This window comes from Schistocerca nitens, chromosome 3 (genome assembly GCF_023898315.1).
Source record: "Schistocerca nitens isolate TAMUIC-IGC-003100 chromosome 3, iqSchNite1.1, whole genome shotgun sequence".
In the NCBI taxonomy this organism is placed as follows: domain Eukaryota; kingdom Metazoa; phylum Arthropoda; class Insecta; order Orthoptera; family Acrididae; genus Schistocerca; species Schistocerca nitens.
In genome coordinates, this window is record NC_064616.1 from 828789406 (window position 1) to 828812516 (window position 23111).

Here is a 23111-nt window from a genome sequence, read left to right on the forward strand (position 1 = left end):
TAAACAGCATTGAACTACAGTGCAAAAAAAAAAAGGTCGGATGTCAATTTATCTTCAAACACTTACTCACCATCAGTGTGTGTAAATGATTAGAGCTGCAGTACTCTGTACCAGATACACTGTCCACCAGAGTGAATGAGTGCTGTTCATGTTTATGGTTACTACCAGGCCCGCTAGGGTGTATAAGGGCCGAGAATAGCATCAGACACTGTGAAGGACAAGGAGATGCTGTGTGCTTGTGTAGCATTAACACCACCTGACAGAGTTTGAAAGTGACCTCTTTCTGGGTCTCCATTTGGCTGGTTGGTCAAATTGTGGAATATCCAGATTATTGGGACATCCAGATGTGACAGTGTCCCATTGTTAGACTGTATGGGAATTTGAAGGCAAGCATATTTGTCATCAAGTTTCTGGTTGACCATGTCTGACCACCACAAGCTGGAATCTGTGTATTGTGCACCAAACACATTGAGCCCCTTCACATATGTAAGTGTCATCCAAAAACAAGTAACAGACTGTATGCAACATTCTTTGTAGTCTAGCACCATTGGGCAGAGAATTACTTTCCAGTACATGGGCTGACATTAACACCACATCATAAACGGCTGTGTTTGGATGGTGCCATGACAAGGAAACATAGACTGATGATGACTGGTATTGCATTGTATTCAGTGATGAATCATGATTTTGCACGACCCTGGATGACCACTGTCCGCAAGGAGGTGGGGTGAGATGGGGAGAAGATCCATTCTTCCAATGATTTGGAATGGCATGGTGGTGTTACTCCTGGCATCATGATATGAGGAGCCATCAGGCATGACTTCATGTCACTGCAGGTAGTGATTGAGTGTCTCTGACAGCACAACATTACATCATGGACAACCTTGACCAGTTTTCAAAAGAATAGTGCTGGTCCACACATGCCATGGGTCTCTCTCAACTGTCTGCATGATATTGCTGTGCTCCCATGCCCAGCAAGATCCCCAGATCTGTCCCCGATAGAATGTGCGTGAACCAGCTCAGACTTCAATGCCATCCCAGTGTGAGTATCCAGGATATAAAGATTTAGTTACAACAGTTGTGGCCAACTTGCCTCAGGTGATGATACAGTGACTTTACACTGAGGTGACAAAAATCATGAGATAGTGATATGCACATATACAAATATTGGTAGCATTACATACTCAAGGTATAATAGGGCAGTGCTTGGCAAAGCTTCATTTATGCTCAGGTGATTCAGATGAAAAGGTTTCCACAGTGATTACGGCTGCACATTGTGAATTAACAGACAGTAGTTGGAATTAGAAACATGGGACATTGCATTTTGGAAATCATTTGGTAATTCAATATTCCAATATCTACAGTGTCAAGAGTGTACTGATAATACCATATTTCATGCATTACCTCCCACGTGGGTGGGCTGCCACGTGGATGATGCAGTGGCTGACTACCTTCAATTAATGACTGAGAGGAGCAGAATTTGTAGAGTTGTCTGTGCTAATAGATAAGCAACGCTGCATGAAATAACTTCAGAAATTAGTGTGGGATGTACAACGAATGTATCTGTTGGGACAGCATGGCAGAATGTGGCATTAGTGGGCTATGACAGCAGACGACCGATGTGAGTGCCTTTGCTAACAGCACAATATCGCCTGCAGCACCTCTCATTGGCTCATGAGCATTTCGGTTGGACCCTAGATGACTGGAAAACCATCGCCAGGTCAGATGAGTCTGAATTTCAGTTGATAAGAGCTGATGGTAGGGTTCAAGTGTGGTGTAGACCCCAGAAAGCCATGGATGCAGGTTGTCAATAAGTTGCTGTGCGAGCTGATGGTGGCTTTCATAATGGTGTGTGCTATGATTACGTGGAATAGACTAGGTCCTCTGGTCCAACTGAACCAATCATTGACTGGAAATGGTTATGATTGGCTACTTGGAGACCATTTGCAGCCATTCATTTACTTCATGTTCCCAAAAGATGATGGAATTTTTATGGATGACAGTGTGCTATGTCACTGGCCCAAAATTGTTCACAATTGAAGAACATTCTGGACAGTTCCAACAAATCATTTGCCTATGCAGATCACTGGACATGAAGCCCATGAAACAATTATGGGGCATAGTCTACAGGTCAGTTCATGTACGTAATCCTGCACCAGCAACACTTTTGCAATTATGGACGGCTATTGAGGCAGTATGGCTCAATATTTCTGCAGGGGCTTTCAACTTGTCGAGTCCTTGCCACATCAAGTTGCTGCACTTTGCTGGGTGAAAGGACGTCTGGCATGATATTAGGAGGTGTTCCATGACTTTTGTCACCTCATTATATAACACCCTTACCAGAGCACACATCCAGTCCAGAGGAGTGCAATGTCAAACTGATAAGTGGGCTCATATGGCCAAGCTCTTTGTCAATTTAACCTGATTTTGTATTCATTGAAATGTCATCACATGCCCTCTCAGCCTGTGGAGTTTAATTTTTGTTTTGTCCTCCCCTTCTTGGTGCTTTAGTTCTCTCCCCCACCCTCCTCCTCACCCCCTCCCAAGGCAGTTAAAGAGATTTTTAGTCAAGAGATTAACATCTTGATCTCTTGATTGTTTTTTCCATTTTTGCTTTTTATGTTGTCATAGAAGTTATCAAGTAGAATCATACTTTTAATTTTTTTTTAAATTATCCAGCAGCTAATAAAACTTTTTTTACCAGTGATCCTTAGATATAGTCTGTCAGTAAATTGAAGAGCAAACTGGCGAGTCACCACTCTGTCTACCAAACTACATCACAAGGAGCACCTGCAGGCTGTTTCTCAATGTTGGATTGGCTTCTTTGTAGCATACCTTTTAAATGAATGGCAATGCATTGCTCAGACGTGATTGGAATTGTGTATTTTCCACTAAATGTGTTAACAACATATGGAACACAGATATTAGTAACTAATATAACTAACGCAAGAAATTCTCATCACCAGAAGCTACATAAACCACCACACCCTGCCCTTCACTTCTAGACAGGAAAACTGATTCTTTTCCATCCTGTACTGCATGTAGGACATTCTTCTGTGAAAATCCATTTCCCCCACCGTAAGGGCTATTTGCTCTTCTGTGTCCTGACTATATGTACAATATAACTACTTTTTTCTGTTAATTCACACACACACACACACACACACACACACACACACAGAGAGAGAGAGAGAGAGAGAAAGAGAGAGAGAGAGAGAGAGAGAGAATGAATCTTTTTCTGTGTATTTCACGTTTTGGGGACTTATTTCTTTCGATTTAAAGTCCTTACTAGCAAAAGTCAACAGTCAAAAATGTCTGTATTCTAACTACAGACAAAGCTCAGATATCCTAGTAGTGCATGTTTGTGCATCTTGTAACCAATGCTCACTAATGCATAGTACTGAAACTTCTGTAATATCACCACTTAGGTAGCCTTCTAATGCGCACCGCTGTTACTTGCAGTTACTATACCAGTATATGCCTATGTACTTTAATATTTTTCTTCTAATGTTTGATAGTAAAAAGAAAATCCTTCATACTTGGCAACTGATTTTGCTCTTATCCTTTTTTATGGGACGAGTGGTTGTAGTTGAACCTGTTGATGCCAGTCATGCTAATGCCTGTTCTGCTGTTACTGGTGTCTGGATTTGTGTTTAAAAGAGTCCCACTGTTACAACAGGAATTCAACCATGAGTAACATGAAAACCCATCCCCAATATTCTTTTTTCCTGTAGAAACATATGTTGTGTCTAGTAGATACAGACAATGATTTCAAAATGTACCAGAGCAATCTATGCCAAGTGAACTGTCACCAGTACCCTCTGCAGCTGTGTTCAAAAAGGTCTTCCAGCCTTTCAGCATTATTTAGACACAGGCAGTTGTGATACGATAGAGCTCAGCGAAGGGGAGGGGGGGGGGGGGGACACTTTCTTAAACTATGTTCACACTGATGGGTTTGTCACAGAGACTTGTACCCGGCACCGGAGAAAAGTATCTCGACACATGTATATCAAAACTTAGGTCAGGGACACGTGCCCAGCAGAAGTAGCCAAACTGAGCATTCTCACTCGTGGCATGTAGCCGGTCAATTGCATGGAACATGGCATCGGACGCAGAACTTCTAGTTCTTTGTGCTTGCACTGTGAATATAATTGTAAAAATGGAGAATAATCAGAGAGAGCAATGTAGGTAATAGGTGTATAATTTTCTCCGTAAACAGTGTTGTCATAGAGCTTACAGTTCAGTGATGAGTGACCTGAAAGTTCAAGACATACAGCATTTTCAAAAATTTTATTTTTATGTCTACGATGGACTTTTTAGATCTCAATACTACACATTAAAAGATATAATTTTTTGAGAAGCTGTAACCACTGCTGAAAAACTTCCCATTACATTAAGCTTTTTAGATACTGGAGATTTGTAAAGCTCCTTAATGTACATGCATAGGATTTCAAAATCCAAAATCAGTGAAATAATGCAAAAGTGTTGGTTTATTACATCCTTCAGGAAGATCAGCGAATTGTAGATATATCAACAAACAGTTCATCTCTGTCTGAACCTGGTATCTTCGAGAATGAACATCTGTTAAATTCACAGAGGAATTGTGACCTCAGTTTGTGAATTTTACTATCCGATTCTTTATCCAAAACAAAGATGTGAGTCGTTGAAATGCCTTGCATTTGACGATGCAGTGGATACACATGCACAGTAGAAAATCTATCTGGGATTTGTGCTGTGTTTCGGATAATTGAAAAGATACAGGCACATCTTCCAGGACAGAGTATTTCTCGGAATTATAACATCATTGATGCAGGCATGTGTTGCATGAATTTGCAACTTTTGCCACTCCTCATTGGCTACATGTGCCTGGCACAAATCAACATGACAAATCCCACAGAGTGAACGTAACTTCGGAATTCTATGGATAAATTTCAATTAGTTATTTCCAATCATGCAATTTATGTGGCCATTTCACTTGAAATGACACTCCTCCGGTACTCCTAAATACCTTATGGCAAGGTTTCATTCATCTTAACAAAGTTTATTAGGGTCTACAACTCAATATATGCAGAAGACAATGATTGAGACTTCCATAACCACTTTCAGGACATTTCGTCTTTATTTATTCACATGACCAGTTTTGAAACACTGGAACACATTATTAGGTGTTACAGGGATCATTACAGCAGATAACAAAAAATTAGACAAAGTGCAATGCACATCCAGGTCTGACCACACTTATTAATGAGATTCATGCACCCATAGCTTTCATTTCCAGTTTCAACTGTCCCAATCAGGGACTCTAGCTACACCAAAGGCTTCTGTTTAGACCAGTAGTTCTAAAATAAATTGTCTTACTGGCATGACAAATAGTTGCCTGCCTTCGATAAAGATACCACTACTCACACAGTCATGGATGTCTTAGACAGAAGACACCTGTGAGCAACAATGCCATTTTAAATTGGAACAAAGCATTAATGTGGCAAATGTAAATGTTTTGGTGTGGGGCTGGAACAGGATTGCATCCTGGTTGCTAGTGAAACCAAGGAAACTTTTAAATTTAGTGGAGATCACTAAATTTTACATTCCAGACTACATATTTAAGATAAGGTATGTAAATATTTAAGTGTGCCAAGATTTTACAGTGGTGCACTTACTATGTAAAAGCAGGGGACAGCCTTAGCTGCACCATTATTTTCTCCAACTGTATCTTCACTGAGCAAGGTGGTGCAGTGGTTAGCACACTGGACTCGTATTCTGGAGGACGATGGTTCAAACCTGCATTTGTCCATCCTGACTGAAGATTTCTGTAATAATCACTAAATTGCTTTGGGCAAATGCTGGGGTGGTTCCTTGGGAAGGGCATGGCTGACTTCCTTCCACAATCCGATGGGACCGATGAGCTCGCCGTTTGGTCCCCTACCCCGAATCAACAAACCAAACAACCAACCTGCTCTATCTTCAGAATGTGGCTTCCAAAAGTGTTTACTATGTTTTATTCTGTTAAATTCTGACAGCACTGGATTGTGTGAGACATGATCTGGGAACTGAATTCTACATCTGTCTCAATTCTCTGAGGGCTGTGCATGATGTTTGCACATGTCATCAGAAGATAATAGTATTGCAATATCAAAGATAAATTTCTTAACTTTCAAAACGACTTGATAGTCATTTTGTTGGATACCAAGGCATGGTGCCAATTCAGGTGAATGCATTAGCAGATACAGCAACCAAGGAAACATGTTAGCTAGGTGAAGACACTCATTGTGCTATCTCCATTCATGCAGTATTGTTGCTATTGTGCCATACTTACTAAAAAGTGAGCACTTACCCATTTAGCTGCAAACCTGTCGATGATTTCTGTAAAGCAACTGAAGCAGTACCACACTGCCGACTGTTAACGAAGGTACAAACATACGGATTAGTTTCCCAGCTATGTGAGTAGCTCGAAGACTTCTTAAGTAACAGAACCCACTATCTTTTTACGGTATATTAATAATTTTTACTTATGGACCGTCTGACAGCAACTGAATAAAACACAATTTTAGTGCCATACGCGTTTAGCCTTTATTTTCTGCAAGGCATCATCAGTGGCAGGTTGCGTGGACAATTTCCTACATATTACGCTCCTGTTGCATTTTTGGTGGTGTTCTTCTTCTTATGAATGCCAATTTGCGGTTTTTTTCCCCATTCCACAACACTATGCGCTGAACGCTTGTTTTAAAGCAATGTTTTCCTCGATGGTGAGTGTTCATCAGAGACAACAGTATCGTCAGGTGTGCTGCAAGAAAGTGTGATAGGACCACTGTTATTTTATATATACTTAAATGATGTGGTGTACAGGGTAAACAGCAGTCTGTGACTACTTGCTAATGGTGCTGTGATGTACGGGAAGGTGCCATCATTGAGTGACTATAGGAGAACACAAGATGGCTTAGACAAAATTTCTAGTTGGTGTGATGAATGGTAGGTAGCTCTAAATGTAGAAAAATGTAAGTTAATGCAGTGCAGATGAGTAGGAGAAACAAACCCATAATGTTCAAATACGGTATTAGTAGTGTGCTGCTTGACACAGTCACATTGATTAAATATCTAGGTGTAACATTCCAAAGCAGTATGAAATATGAAGGACCATAGTAGGGAAGAGAAATGGTCGACTTCAGTTTATTGTGAGAATTGTAGGAAAGCGTGGGTCATCTGTAAAGGAGAACGCATATAGGATCTTAGTGCGACCTGTTGTTCAGTACTGTTTGAATGTTTGGGATCCACACCAGGTTGGATTAAGGAAAACAATAAAGCAGTTTAGAGGCAGGATGCTAGATTTTTTTACCAGTAGGTTTGAACAACATGCAAGTATTATATAGATGCTTCAGGAACTCAAATAGGAATCACTGGAGAGAAAGCAACATTCTTTTTGAGGAACACTATTGAGAAAACTTAGGGAACTGGCATTGAGGCTGACTGCAGAATGTGCCACCAATGTACATTTCATGTAAGAACCATGAAGATAAGATCAGAGAGATTAGGGCTCGTACAGAGGCATGTAGACTGTTGCTTTCCCTCACTATATGTGTGAATGAAACAGAAAAGGAAATTACTAGCGGTGGTACAGGATGCCCTCTACCATGCACCATATGGTGGCTTGTGGAGTATGTATGTAGATGTAGATTGTGAGGTGTATTTTAATGTTTGATTTGATGTCAGGGGTGCCCTGTAAACGACTGAGGTAGAGAACTCATTTTTATTGTTGGTGGTTCATTGGATTTAATGCAGTATTTATGCATATAAATTCAAATGATGAGCTAACTGAAATTATCTAGCACTTGCAGGCACCTCTGTGTCATAAATAACATCATAGAAGTGTGAGGCATACCATCATGTGGACTTTGGCATTGGCTGTAGCGATTCCTTAAAGGCTCTGTGTGTGGCTCTCACAATTCACTCACTTAGAGTCTGCGCAGGATACAGTTGTTGATGCATCATGACCTTTTTTTTTGTCTGAAGTTCTGGGCAAGTTCATTCGCTCAAGGGGAGGCCAATGTTGTTTGCCTACTTTTAGTCAGCTAACAACATGTTGCAATGTCAGAATTGAGGCACATGACCTGCAATCTTTCTCAAATGTTTTTACAGATGTATTCAGTAAAAATATTTCATTTTTTCATTACTTGTAGATTTAAATGTCAACTTCATGATGATTTGCCCATCATTTCGTTAATGGTTATAGTTGTTGTGATATTTGAAATTAAGTAGGACGCTGCATGAAATTTGATACAGTTTGCAATGAAAAGTGGTGCTCGCTATGATTTTGCATTTGGTGCACATTACATAATGTGTTGCTGCATATGAAATTTAGCTAACGTATTGAACTTTTTTAAGCTTCAGTGGAGGTCTCTATCGGTCACCAGTCTCAAGAAAACTGATCTTAGGTAACACTGTCATTTGCGAATGCTCGTACAAGCAATAAAGCCAGTAAGAATTATCATAACATTCCTCATATTTCATAAATGGTTTGTGATATCAAAAATAGATTTTAGCACATAATAGCAAGCAAGGGGGAGAGTATTTTGCCATATGATTATTATGCAAAACTTCTTTATCAACCATGTTATTCCGCTAACCAGAAACTTTTCCAATGAAAGAATATAGTTAAGGGCCATCAGTAGCTAATGAAATGAGAGATGGTTTAGGTTTTGGAACGACATAAGTGAAGATATTACATGTTTATTTTTGTATTGATGATGTGCTCTTTCATAAGCTATTGGCTGTACTTGTCCACAGTTCCTCACTTAAGAAACTTAATAAACCACTGTCTCTTCATTCTCTTGCAGCTATGTCTGCACAACATGTTAGTGACATGACATTATGTAAACTCCACTGTGTTTTGGCAAAAGAAGCAAGTTTTAACATGGTGTTTTAATCAAGATTCACAACTCGTGACACATTTCTGAAAGTTACAAATCGTGAACAAGTCAGGTGAACATAAATTGCTGCTTTAATTCCATGTTCAGTGGAATTCTTTTTAGATGCTAACCAAATTAGAATTGACATTAGATCTTTTTGGGTGGTCATGATGCAAGTGTGGTTGTGGATGGGCTTCACTTAATATTTACAAAAATGAGAGCATAGGCTTCAGTTTAGAATGGCATTTCCCTTTCAATACTTGGCATTTCTTCTACAGCATACTGGCCACCTGCCCCAACCCCTACCACTACTGCTCTCCTTCACCCATCCCCATTCCCACCCAGGAGATTCACCACTCTTTGGTGAGTATGTACTTGGCTACCGTGGGGCACCAGCTTTTACAACACTACACTTCTTTCTGTGCTGTAAACCAAGACTTCGACTATCTCTTCCCTCCACTGACTTTACGTTGGATGGTCCTTTTGATGCAGGCCCTGCCTGGACGTGGTTCATGATTTTAGTGTCGATTTTCAGTTTCACTCCTGGCACTGCCTTCACCTTCCATTAATGATTATATGGTCCCCATTATTGGGTTTCACCTGCCATCTTTTCCAAATTTTACAGAAGTGCATGCCATGCAGGAAAGGTCACGCACTATGGTGTATGCTCTGCCTCTGTGCCCTTCCTCCCTGGTACCCTTCATTCCTGTTGTCATAGTACGCCCAAAACCAAGCACTGTAGCCTTCCTGGTGTTGGGGGGAGGGGTCATCAAGAACCTGTACAGTGGCAGCCCCTGACCCCACAGGGATCGCGTGGTTGGTGCCTGCACTGCACACTCCACCTGTATACCATGGAGTATGTGCCCATCATGACAGGGGCATGGGGACTCCCAGTAATGGATTACTGGCCACTGGCCAGATAGCCATTCCTGTGGTCAGGGTATGCCCATGGGGAGAGCCCCCGTTCGGAGTGGGTGGCACCATAGTGGATAGTTCGCACATGGAGTGACTTAAACTTTCTTCTGCTGGTTGTCACGTGACTCCAGCAGTCTCTCGGAATGGAGAGGCCTTGTATGATACAACTAAGTATGATCCCAGTGTGTTCTCTTCCCTGGCCATGCCATGGGAGGAATGCAGGACTAGATGATGAGGAGAAAAATCCTCCTCCTCCCCCCCCCCCCCCCGCCCCCTCCCAGTACCTGGTCTGTGCCAGGACTGACAGGGACAGCTTTTTGCCCACAAAACCTTTATTTTTTGTCTCACACATTGATGAGAAATATGGCTAAGTTGCAGCCATGTGTAAGGTGAAGAGCAGTTCCTTCCCCAATTGAAACATCGTCTCCTGCCCAGTCACAGGCGCTGCTTTCGTGTGAAAGGTTGGGTGACATTCCTGTGACTGTCACTCCTCACATGAGTCTCAATATGGCCTAGAGCATCATCTTCCACCATGATCTTCTTTTGCAATCTGACAATGAGCTGCAAGCCAACTTAGAGTGATGGGGTGTGCACTTCATCTGTTGTGTCTGTAGGGGACCGAGGGAAAACAGAGCTACTCAGGCCTTCATCTTCACTTGTGAGGGTGATACTTTGCCTGAGAAGGTCAAGGTGATGGTCTGTCTGTGTGACCTGAAACCCTATGTTCCTCCTCCTATGAGATGATTCAAGTGTATGAAGTTCGGACATATGTCTTCCCAGTGCACCGCTACCACTGTCTGGAGGGATTGTGGATGTCCATTGCACACGAACGTTTCTTTTGTCCCTCCACCTATCTTGTAAACTGTGGTGAGCCCCACTCTTCCTGCTCAGCAGATTGCTCTATTTTTAAGTGTGAGAAGAAAATCCAGGAGTATAAGTTGTCGGCAAGCTCACATATCAATAGGCCAGAAAAAAGTATGAGCATCTTAATCCCATACAAATGACACAATCTTACACTGCAACCACATCGTGGTTGCTTTTTCTGTTGACAGTGCTTTCCTCTGTTGTGCCTCATACCGTGGACCCTCAGAGCCTCCTTGCCGATACCTGGCACTCCAGATGGTTGGGGCCCCTTCTGATGCTTTCATCACACCCTCTTTGGTAGCATTGGCTCCCCACCTGCTGTGGACACTGGTCCCCATCCCCCAACCAGAGGTGCCTCATCCTCCTCCTCCTCCTCCAGCTTCTCTAGCTAGGAAGAGGTCCGTTGGAACTCACCCTTCCATTGTTCCTGCTGGTCCACTGCCAGACACCAGCCGATGGCTGAAGGAACCAGAGGCTGCTGGCCATCGACTTCCCCTTCTTCTTGTGTCCCTAAAAACCTTCCCAGTCCTCGTCTTCTAAGAAGAAGAAGGACAAAAGGAAGTCCTCTAAGAATCAGGAGATCTCCCCAGGCAATGTGCCACAGAGAACGTATGTCAGTGGACCCCTAACGTCTCAACTGGTGGCGGCACATGGCCCTATGTCATAATGCCCCCCCCCCCTCCCCCTCTTCTTCCCACCCTCTTGTCTGTTCATGCCCCGTAGCCCCATAGCTACTGAGGTTATTTAAGAACTCTACTGACTGTGAGAGGGTATTGGGTGGAGTTTGTACTTATGTGCTGGACTTTGTATATAGTGAGCTTGTGCCTCTTGATTCACCTTTGGAGTTTGTGGATGTTTGCGTAAGGGCACATCAGGATTTTAACATCTGTAATGTTTAGCTCCCTCCTGGCTCTCAGCTGTGATAATATGAGTATGTCCGCACAGCAGCAAGGTAAATGTTTACCCTTTTCTGTGGTTTTCATGTAGTACATTTATTAAATTTTGTGTGTGTTTCTCTGTTTAAGAGGGTTCACCTCGCATTTTTGTAAGAGTAAATTCATTCAGTCTTTAGTGCAGTTTTTTTTTTTTTTTTTTTTTTCCCCAAAGCAAACATCTGTACATTTAGTAAGCCAGTCAGTCAGCCTCCAGCTCTCGGCTGTGATACGGGTACATCTACAGAGTGGCAAGTTAAGTTTTTATCCTTTTCTGTGTTTTCAGTGTAGTATATTTATTCAATTTTGGGCATGTTTATCTGTTTAAGAGGGTTAATCTTGTCTCTTTGTAAGTGTAAATTCATTCAGTCTTTAGCAAAATAGTTGCTCACTGAACACCCACATACATAGCTCTTTAACACTTTGGCGTCCATTGGTGACACATCAGGATGGTAGCATGTCACATATCTGGGATTGTCTGCTTTTATAGTTCACTTCTTCAGTTTGTCTTGCTAGGATGGATAGGATGTGTGCATGCTGTGTGCGGACACAGGTGCGGATGCAGGAGGAACTGTCCACAGTTCACAAACATCTGAACTTGCTGTTGGCTATGGTCAGTCACCTTCAGGCTGCTTCCTCGGGATATAGCAGTGGCAGAGAATCTGGCGCACTGCTTGGGATACCTCAGGTGTCACTTGTTTTGCCCATGGGCTCTGCTTCCAAGGCACCTCCTAGTGCACCCAAAGCAGGGTATCTGCCATCACAGCAGGATGAGTGGTGGGTGGTAACGAGTTTGAATTTTTAGAGACTGGCCACCTGGACTTGTCCATTCACTCTGTGAGTGGACAGGTGGCCGCCGTTCAGCAGAGTTCGAGCAGGCACACAGGGAAATGAGTTTAGTGCTTATTGGGAGCTCCAAAAGTAGGCACTTGTGGAGCCCCTTATGGAGGTAGCATTCAGGGCAATTGGTACATCTGCTGGGGGGCCACACCTGAGATGTGGTAGCAGTCTTACCTGTGGCTATCGAGTGTACAGGGTGCAGTCATCTGTTGTGGCTCACATCAGCACGAACGATGCTTGTTGCATGGGTTCTGAGATGATCCTCAGTTTGTACAGGCTGCTGGCAGAGGTTGTGAAAACTGCTGGCCTAAAGCACAGGGTGCAAGCAGAGCTTGCAATAAGCAGCATCATTTCCAGAGTTAATCAGGGTTCTTTGGTTTGGAGCTGAGTGGAGGGTCTCAACCAAAGGCTTCGTTGACTCTGTGATGGCCTTGGCTGCAGATATCTAGACCTGCGTTATTGTATAGGGATTTGTAGGACTCCGCTTGATAGGTCAGGGGTGCACTACACAAAGGAAGCAGCTATTCGGGTAGCAGAGTACTTGTGGATTGCACATTAGGGTTTTTTAGGCTAGGTGGTAGTTTGAGGTGCTCTAATGAACCTAATGAACACTCGCCAGTTGATTCACAGCAAGAGAAGTCAAATGCCATTCGAAATAAAGACACTTTGCCTGTGACAATTTGCACACTGGACTCGCATTCGGGAGGACGACGGTTCAATCCCGCGTCCGGCCATCCTGATTTAGGTTTTCCGTGATTTCCCTAAATCGCTCCAGGCAAATGCCGGGATGGTTCCTCTGAAAGGGCACAGCCAACTTCCTTCCCCGTCCTTCCCTAATCCGATGAGACCGATGACCTCGATGTTTGGTCTCTTCCTCCAAACAACCCAACCCTGTCACAATTTTATCAATAGACTGTTAAAAATATTTGTAATAAAGTTCCCAAATTTACTGCCCTCCAGGAAAGTTCTGATGCTCAAATTATTCTTGGGACTGAGAGCTGGCTGTAACATGGGGTGGAAAGCTCTGAGATATTTAGCAAGTCATGGAATGTATATAGGAAGACAGATTAGAGACCATAGGGGGAGGAGTGTTTACTGCAGTTGACAAAAATATTGAGGTCGATGTTGAGTGTAACAGTGAAGTTATCTGGTCGCGTATAAAAGTTGTATGTGAAACCAAGTTAGTTGTTAGATGTTTTTACCAGCCACATGATTCTGCTGTGACAGTTCTATAGTCATTCAAAAATAGTCTATGGTCAGTAGTGCGTATGTCTTGAGCAGCTGGCTCAGCAGTCCACACGCAGTGGAGATATCTTAGACCTCATAGCTACAAATAGGCCGGACCTTATCGTCAACGTCAGTATTGAAATGGGGATTAGCGATCATGATACCATATAGCAACTATGATTACAAAAGCTAATAAATCAGTCGAGAACGCTAGAGGGGTGTTTCTGCCAGATAGAGCAGATAAGCAGTTATTAACATCTCACATAGACAGTGAATTGGTATCACTTAGTTCCAGTAAGCTGGATATAGAAGAACTATGGGCAAAGTTTAAGCACATTGTAAATTGTGGTCTGGAGGGTTTCATGCATAGTAGGTGGATAAAGGATGGAAAAGACCCACCATGCTTTAATAACAAAATTTGGTGAATGCTGAGGAAGCAGAGGCAGTTGCCCTCTAGGTTTAAAAGGTGGTGCACAAATCATGACCAGTGAAGGTTAGCAGAGATTTGTGCATCTATGAAAAGATCTGTTCATGAAGCATACAACAACTACCACTGTCATACCTTATCAAAAGATCTGGCAGAGTACCTGAGAAAATTTGGGTCATGTGTAAAATCACTAAGCAGGTCTAAAGCTTCCATTCAGTCTCTTGTTGACCAGTCTGGTGTGGTAGTTGCTGATAGCAAAACAAAAGCCTAAGTTTTAAATTTCACATTAAAGAAATTGTTTACATAGCAGAACAATACAAAAATATTGTCATTTGACCATCGGTCAGACTCCCGTATGGACGACATAGGAATATGCACTCCTGGCACAGAGAAACATTTGAAAGATTTGGAAACAAATAAATCACCAGGCTGAGATGGAATCTCAGTTCGCTTTTACAAAGTGTACTCTTCTGCATTGGCCCCTTATTTAGCTTGCATTTATCATGTATCTCGTGCCCAGCACAAAGTTCCAAGTGATTGGAAAAAAGCACAGGTGACTCCAGTATATAAGAAAGGAAAACAGACCCATAGAATTACGGACCAGTATCTCTGATTTCTTTTTGCTGCAGAATCCTTGAACATATTATCAGGTTGAATATAACAAATATTCTTGAGACTGAGAAGCTTATGTCCACGAATCAGCATGGTTTTAGGAAGCGTCATTCATGTGAAACTCAGCTTACCTTTTTCTCTCATGATATACTGAGAACTATGGATGAAGGGCAACAGGCAAATTCCATATTTCTAGATTGCCACACTGCTGCATGGTGTGGGATCCTTACCAGATAGGACTGATGGAGTACATCGAAAAAGTTCAAAGAAGGGCAGTACATTTTGTATTATTGCAAAATATGGGAGAGAGTGTCACAGAAATGATACAGGATTTGGGCTGGACATCATTAAAAGAAAGGCATTTTTCGTTGCAACGGAATCTTCTCATGAAATTCCAATCACCATCTTTCTCCTCCGAATGCGAAAATATTTGGTTGACACCACCCTACATAGGGAGAAACAATCACTATGATAAAATAAGGGAAATCGGAGCTCATATGGAAAGATATAGGTGTTCGTTCTTTCTGCGCACTATATTATATTGGAATAATAGAGAATTGTGAAGGTGGTTTGGTGAACCCTCTGTCAGGCACTTAAATGTGATTTGCAGAGTATCCATGTAGATGTAGATGCATTTGACATGGTGCCCCATTGCCAGCTGTTAACGAAGGTACGAGCATATCAAATAATTTCACAGGTATGTGACTGGCTTAAAGACTTCTTAAATAATAGATCCTAGTATGTTGTCCTCAGTGGCGAGTGTCCATCAAAAACGGGGTTATTGTCAGGAGTGCCCGAGGGAAGTGTGATAGGATGACTGTTCTTCTCTGTATACATAAATGATTTGGTGGGCAGCAATCTGCTGCTGTTTGATGATGACGCCGTGGTGTATGGTAAGGTGTTGAAGTCGAGTATTGTAGGAAGATACAGTATGACTTAGACAAAGTTTCCAGTTGGTGTAATGTATTGCAGCTAGCTCTAAATGTGAAAAAATATAAGTAAATGTGGATGAGTAGGAAGAACAAACCTGTAATGTTTGGTTACAATATTACTAGTGTCCTGCTTGACAGTCAAGTCGTTTAAATATCTGGGCGTAACGTTGCAATGCAGTATGAAATGGAACAAGCATGTGAAGACTGTGGTAGGGAAGGCAAATGGTCAACTTTGATTTATTGGGAGAATTTTAGGAAAGAGTGGTTCACCTGTAAAGGAGACCGCATATAGGATCCTGGTGCAACCTATTCTTGAGTACTTCTCAAATGTTTGGGATCGGTACCAGGTTGGACTGAAGGAAGACATCAAGGCAATTCAGAAGTGAGCTGCTAGATTTGCTACCAGTAGGTTCAAACAACACATGTGTGTTACAAAGATGCTTCAGGAACTCAAATCGGAATCTCTGGAGAGAGGATGACATTCTTTTGAGAAACATTAGTGAGAAAATTTGGAGAACCAGAATTTGAAGCTGACTGTTGAACAATTTTACTGCCACCAACATACATCGCGTGAAAGGACTATAAAGATAATATTCAAGAAATTAGGGCTCATCTGGAGGCATACAGACAGTTGTTCTTCCCTTGCTCGATTTGTGAGTAGAACAGGAGAGGAAATGACAAGTAGTAGTACAGGGTACCCTTCACCACATACCGTATGGTGGCTTGCAGAGTATGTATGTAAATGTAGATAATGTTATGTCCGAGGATGTACTGGCACAACTCAGTCTTTGCCTCTTGAACTCTGATGCCAAAAGTGTGGCACACCAAACTTATTCTGCCGTTGATCTCTCCATTTACAGCCCTTGTCTTCTTTCATATATCCACTGGAGGATTCACGATGACCTGTGTGGTAGTGAACATTTCCCAGTCTTCCTGTCACTTCTTCAGCATTGCTCCCCTGGACACCTGCCTCTATGGGTTCTCTTTAATGCTGACTGGGATGGGTTCACCTCTGCTGTCATTCTTAGCTCCCGTCACAAGGCAGTATCGATGCGGCTGTTCAGCATAAAATGGCAGCCATTCTTTTGGCAGCCAACCAGGCCTTCTCCTCTTCCTTGGGATCTCCTCATGAGAAGACGGTACCTAGGTGGACCCCAGAGATCGCTGAGGCCATTGGCTCTCCAATGACATAAGCGGCACCCTTTACTGGAGCACTTTACTGCTTTTAAATGGCTCCGTGCCCACATCCATTACCTCATATAACGACAAAAGCAAGAATCCTGGGAACAGTATGTATCCACCATTGGAACATGTACCTCTGCTTCGCTGGTATGGGCAAAAAATACAAATTCTGTCACTGATCATTTTGCTAAGCATTATGCTCGCGCATCTGCGTCTGAGAACTACCACCCCACCTTTCAGCTCTTAAAACAGCAGGTGAATCAAATCTGGTTATCTTTTACTACCCACTCCCTGGAGACATATAAAGCTCCATTCAGTGAATGGGAACTCTCCAGTGCCCTAGCCCTATTGCCCTGATGTGGCTTGAGGGCCACATCACAACCACAACCAAATTCTGAAACATCTCTCAGTGGATTGTCAGCATCACATCCTTGCCCTCTTTAATCAGATCTGAAGAGAGAGATAGTTTCCATCTCAGTGCCAAAAAAGTGTGATAGTTCCCCTACTGAAACCTGGTAACAACTGCCTTGAGGTGGACAGTTATTGCCCAATCAGCCATATTGACATTCTCTGTAAGTTGCTCAAATGTATGCTGAGCAAGTGGCTATGTTGGCCCTTTGAGTCTTGGGGCCTTTTGGCTGCATCTCAGGAGCAGTTTTCTCAAAGGCCGCCATGCTGCTGATAATTCGGTTCACCTGGAGTCCACCATTCAGACGGCCCTTGCACGTTCTCAGCACCACATTGCTGTCTTTTTCGACCTGAGAAGGCTTACGACATGATGTGGTGACATTACGTGAGTAGGGTCTCCAGAGTCCGCTCCTAATTTTTGTCAAGAACTTCTTGTGTCACTATATGTTTTGGGTTCAAGTGGTTGCTTCACTAGGTTCCTTCCAATATCCAAGAGAGAGGGGTCCCGCAGGATTCTGTACTAAGTGTCCTCCTCTTTCTGGTGGCCATTAGTGGTCTTGCAGTGGTTGTGTGGTCTTGCTTTTGGTTTTCAACCGCAAAGACTTGCGTCATGCACTTATGTCACCATCGCACTACCCACCCACACCCAGAGCTTTACCTGGACGATCAATTACTTCTTGTAGTTGAGAGACACCACTTTTTGGGACGGGCCTTTGATTCCCAACTGATATGGCTTTCCACCTTTGCCAACTTAAACAAAGAGGGCATTTATTGTGATTCCAAAGCAGCTCTCGGGCTTTTGGGCTTTCCGGCCCACCACAGATAATCTGGATCATTTGGCATCTGCAATGTACAGTGCATTTGTGCATCACCAATATCTGATTGCTGTGTTCTTTGATCTACAGAAGGCGTACCATACCACCTGGTGACATCACATCCTCTCTACACAGCATGAGTGGGGTTTCAGTTTACCCATTTTTATCCAGAATGTCTTATCTCTCAAATTTTTTTGTGGTCCATATAAGTTTGTCTCCTAGTAACCAATATGTTCAGGAAACTGGAGTCCTCTGGGGTCAGTTCTGAGCATAACTCTATTTGCTATCACCATCAGTGGTATCGTAAATGCTGTGGGCCCCGCAGTCTCTCCGTCACTATACATGAATGATCTTTGTACTGTGCTTCTGCATCACTGCACACCACTAAGTTCAACTTCAGGTGGGTGTCTGGAGAGCCCAGGACTGGGCCCCGAATCAAGGCTATCAATGTTCCACTGAAAAATCATGAGTTATGCATTTTTGTCGACCCCAGACTGTGCACATGCACTCAGAAATATATCTTGATGACCAGTTACTTGAAGTCATTGAAACTTTACAATTCTTAGGTAGTTTATTTGACCACAAGTTAATTTGGCTGCCGCATGTCTACCGGCTCAAGGTAACTTGCATGAAGAAGCTGAATGCTCTCCATTTTCATAGTAACTCCTTGTGGGACACAGACCGCACAGTTCTTCTGAGATTTTACAAAGCACTAATTTTATCCTGCTTGGGCTAAGCACCATCCATACTGAGTCTGTTGGACCCTGTTCACCACACTGGCATCTGGTTGGCAATGGGGTCCTCAGTACGAGCCATGTTGACAGCCTCCTTGCGGAAGTTGGTGTCCCACCACTGCGGGTTAGGTGACAGCAGTATCTGACAAGTTACACAGTCACTATCTGTCAGATACCTACCCACCCATGACACTCAACTCTGTTCCACAACCAGCAGTTCAGACTGATTGTGCATCACCCAAAACTGGGAAGATCAGCTGGGAGCTAATGTGATATTCTACTGAAGGACCTCCAGCAGCCTCTATTAGTCTGTGTTCCTAGAGCTCCCTTTCAACATCCCCCATGGGCTGTACCCTGTCCTGCAATATGGATGAAACTCCTTTGCGGTCCCAAGAAGGATACTGATCCTACCCTTGTCCAACACCTTTTTCTTTAAATCCCCCATGATTATTCTAATTTGGTATGCATCTACACAGGTGGATCGAAAGTCAACGGCAAGGTTGGTTACAGTTTTACTCATGCAAGGGGACAGGAGAGGCACTGTTGCCAAGTGCTTGCAGTTTATACACTGCAGAGTTGGTTGCCATCCCTCAGGCTTTGCTGTTCATCAAATCCCAGGCCACGATGAACTTTCTGATCTATAGCTATTCCATTAGTTGCCTAAAAGGCTATCCCAAAAATTGTTTGGTCGCCAACATCCAGGACGTACTGGCTGACCTCTACAGCTCTGGAAAGACGGTGACCTTCATCTGGACACTGAGCAACATAGGCATTTCAAGAAATGAACTCGCCGGCCATCTAGCTAAAGACAGAACTACAGGAGATCAACTTGATGCTGGGATACCGGACCCAGACTCAAGATTATGACTTCTACGTAACATTTTGATGCTATGGGAATTGGAATGGTAGGCTGTTATGTCACAAAACAAGTTGAGATCAATTAAAGGGTCCACTATGGTGTGGCATACATCTTTCCAGGCCTCTTGGAAACATGCCAGCGACCGCAGGTTACATGCTTCCCCTCTCACCTGGTTGTGCCTTTAGACTCCCTTGTGCAGGGTTCTGCCTGGGTTATCTCTTTTATTTTATGTATGATGTCACAACCACTGTCACGCACTTTTAAACTGTTTGACTTACTTATATAGTGTGAACAACCAAATCCCCATTTTCTTCTTCTTCTTCTTCTTCTTCTTCTTCTTCTTCGTCTTCATTTTTTACCATGTTACATGTTTCTTTCATGATAAGGTGGGACTGGTGACCCAGTAGTTTAGTCTCGTGAACATATAATCATAATCATCATGACAAACTGCCTATTGGCTTCTGTCTCGAGTTCTTCGGCCGACGTTCATCTAATGATTTTTCTGACGTTTCGCCAGCACGAGTGGCTGGCATTGTCAAAGCTTCATCCTCCATTGCTGGTGGTGAACTGGAGCCGAGCTCGCGGGCGCAGACTATATGTACCTGGCGCGCCAACGTCCGAGGGCTTCTCCGCGGTCATTTCCGGTGCGGTTCTCCTCTTGCTACCTGCGACGGTCGTTCGCTGCAGTACGGGAAGCCAGGATCCGTTGACCTTAAGGCTTTCCTCTTTCTTGTTCAAACTGTTCGCGTGTTTTTGTATTTCTACAGCTTCTCTGAACAAGCGCGTGTGATAGTGGTTCTCTGCAGCCAGAACTTCCGTGTCGGCGAATTTTATTACGTGGTCGGTCTCATTCAGTGCGTGTTCTGGCACGGCCGATTTCTCCACCTGCCCCAACCTGCAATGTCGCTTATGCTCCTTGATCCTGGTGTTAATGGATCGTCCAGTCATCCCAACATAAACTTTTCCGCATGTGCATGGTATGCGGTATATTCCCGACATTGAAAGTGGGTCTCTTTTCTCCTTCGCCGATCTAAGACACTCTTTGATCTTCCTTGTCGGTTTGAAGATCGTCTTTACGCCATGTTTGCGCAATATACGGCCGATTCTGTCCGTCACTCTGCATACCATGCACATGCGGAAAAGTTTATGTCGGGATGACTGGACGATCCATTAACACCAGGATCAAGGAGCATAAGCGACATTGCAGGTTGGGGCAGGTGGAGAAATCGGCCGTGGCAGAACACGCACTGAATGAGACCGACCACGTAATAAAATTCGCCGACACGGAAGTTCTGGCTGTAGAGAACCACTATCACACGCGCTTGTTCAGAGAAGCTGTAGAAATACAAAAACACGCGAACAGTTTGAACAAGAAAGAGGAAAGCCTTAAGGTCAACGGATCCTGGCTTCCCGTACTGCAGCGAACGACCGTCGCAGGTAGCAAGAGGAGAACCGCACCGGAAATGACCGCGGAGAAGCCCTCGGACGTTGGCGCGCCAGGTACATATAGTCTGCGCCCGCGAGCTCGGCTCCAGTTCACCACCGGCAATGGAGGGTGAAGCTTTGACAATGCCAGCCACTCGTGCTGGCGAAACGTCAGAAAAATCATTAGATGAACGTCGGCCGAAGAACCCGAGACAGAAGCCAATAGGCAGTTTGTCAACAAGTGGCCACGAAAGCCTCAACAATTTTGCATAATCATCATCATCATCATCATCATCATCGTCATCAGCCTTCCAAACTAGCTCTGTGAACAGCCTACTAGTCAAGGCTGGAGTCCCTCCATTACCTATCAGGTGCCAACAACAGCTGCTGAATTACACTATACACTGTTCCATTAAGTTTCGGGTGTGCAGCCGCAAGAAATCTCCTTCTTCTTCTAATATTTCGGCTGTATAACGTTCAGCCATCTTCAGAGTGAGCCACAAGACTGCCGCTCCAGTGCTCGCTTCATCCCTTTATACTGTTGTACCGCGTGACTGCGCATGCGGCCACAGATGCAAATGCGCCAGAGACGTTGGTCGGCGGTAGAGACGTGCATAGTGCGCAAGTTGTATCTATGACTCCGACGTTACATTGCAGCTCACAATGATATATCGATATGCCAACAAACATCAACTGCGGAGTCATAGATACAACTCGCGCACTATGCACGTCTCTGCCGCCGACCAACGTCTCTGGCGCATTTGCATCTGTGGCCTCATGCGCAGTCATGCGGTACAACAGTATAAAGGGATGAAGCGAGCACTGGAGCGGCAGTCTTGCGGCTCACTCTGAAGATGGCTGAACGTTATACAGCCGAAATAATAGAAGAAGGAGATTTCTTGCGGCTGCACACCCGAAACTTAATGGAACAGTCTTTGCGCTGCCAAAACCTGAAGATACCCTATACACATTTGTAGCAACCCTGTACATCCCAGCTACCATGTGCTTTTCTCTGGAAGGAACTCCACGTCCCACAACAGCAACCCAGAACTGAATTTACAATTGCTGCCTGCTTCCAGTGTCTCGGTTTGGAACTGCAACTGCTTCCACTGTTGCCTCTGGTCAGGGAGACATCGCATCTGCCCCCTTGGCTTATGCCCTAACCTCATATTTGTCTTGAAGTGTCCTTTTGTCCAAAAGATTCCGTTAACCCCACAATTTTTTGCCATCTGTTTCTGGCTGTCCTTGAGACTTACCCGTGTTTGGAAGTGGTATTTACCAATAATTCAACAGTCAACAGACAAATAGGCTTTGCATACACACATGTATGATGCACTGAACTCCACTCTCTGCCAAATGACTGCCGTGTGTTCACTTCTGAATTGACAGCCATTAAATTAGCCCTTAGCCAAGTTTGTTCTTGCACTGGCAAGAGTATCCTAATCTGCAGTGACTCCCTTAGCAGCCTTCAGGCTACAGACCTGTGCTACTCTCCTCACCCACTGGTTATGGCTATCCAGGATCTTGTGGGTGACTTCCAACAAGCTAGGAAAATGGGGGTCCCAGAATCAGAGGACCTTCAGTCGTTTATGCGCCATTGAATGCTGAAAGTCAGGAACTCAGAATGGTCTGTCCTGATCTCCCCAAACAAACTCAGGACAATTAAGGAGACTATGATCATGTGGCAGCCTTCCCTGCAGGCTTCTTGTAGGGAATTCACCATCATCTGTTGACTCCACATTGGCCGTGCTTGGCTGATGCATTGCTACATTCTCTGATGTGAGGATCCCCCTCACTGCCGATGGGGAGCCTGCCTGACAGTGGCCCATTTTCTCATAGACTGCTCTAGTTTGGCTGCTTTGAGGCAGCATCTTAATCTTCCTGACAAGGTACCTCTGGTGCTAGTAGACGATGCCAAAGTGGCTGATCTGGTTTTATATTTTGCCAGCAAAGGTAGTTTCTGTTCATCCCTGTAAGGCAGGGCTATTTTGTCTTGTTCACTGCCTGAGAGTTGGTGGGACACCTCTCTCCTGCTCCAG

The 23111-nt window shown here is 43.8% G+C and overlaps 1 protein-coding gene across 1 annotated transcript in view; it reads left to right on the forward strand.

Moving 5' to 3' along the window:
- The window catches only part of LOC126248847 (E3 ubiquitin-protein ligase HERC2), an 851297-nt gene that overhangs the window by 462645 nt on the left and 365541 nt on the right, over positions 1-23111 (forward strand). The window lies entirely within an intron of this gene.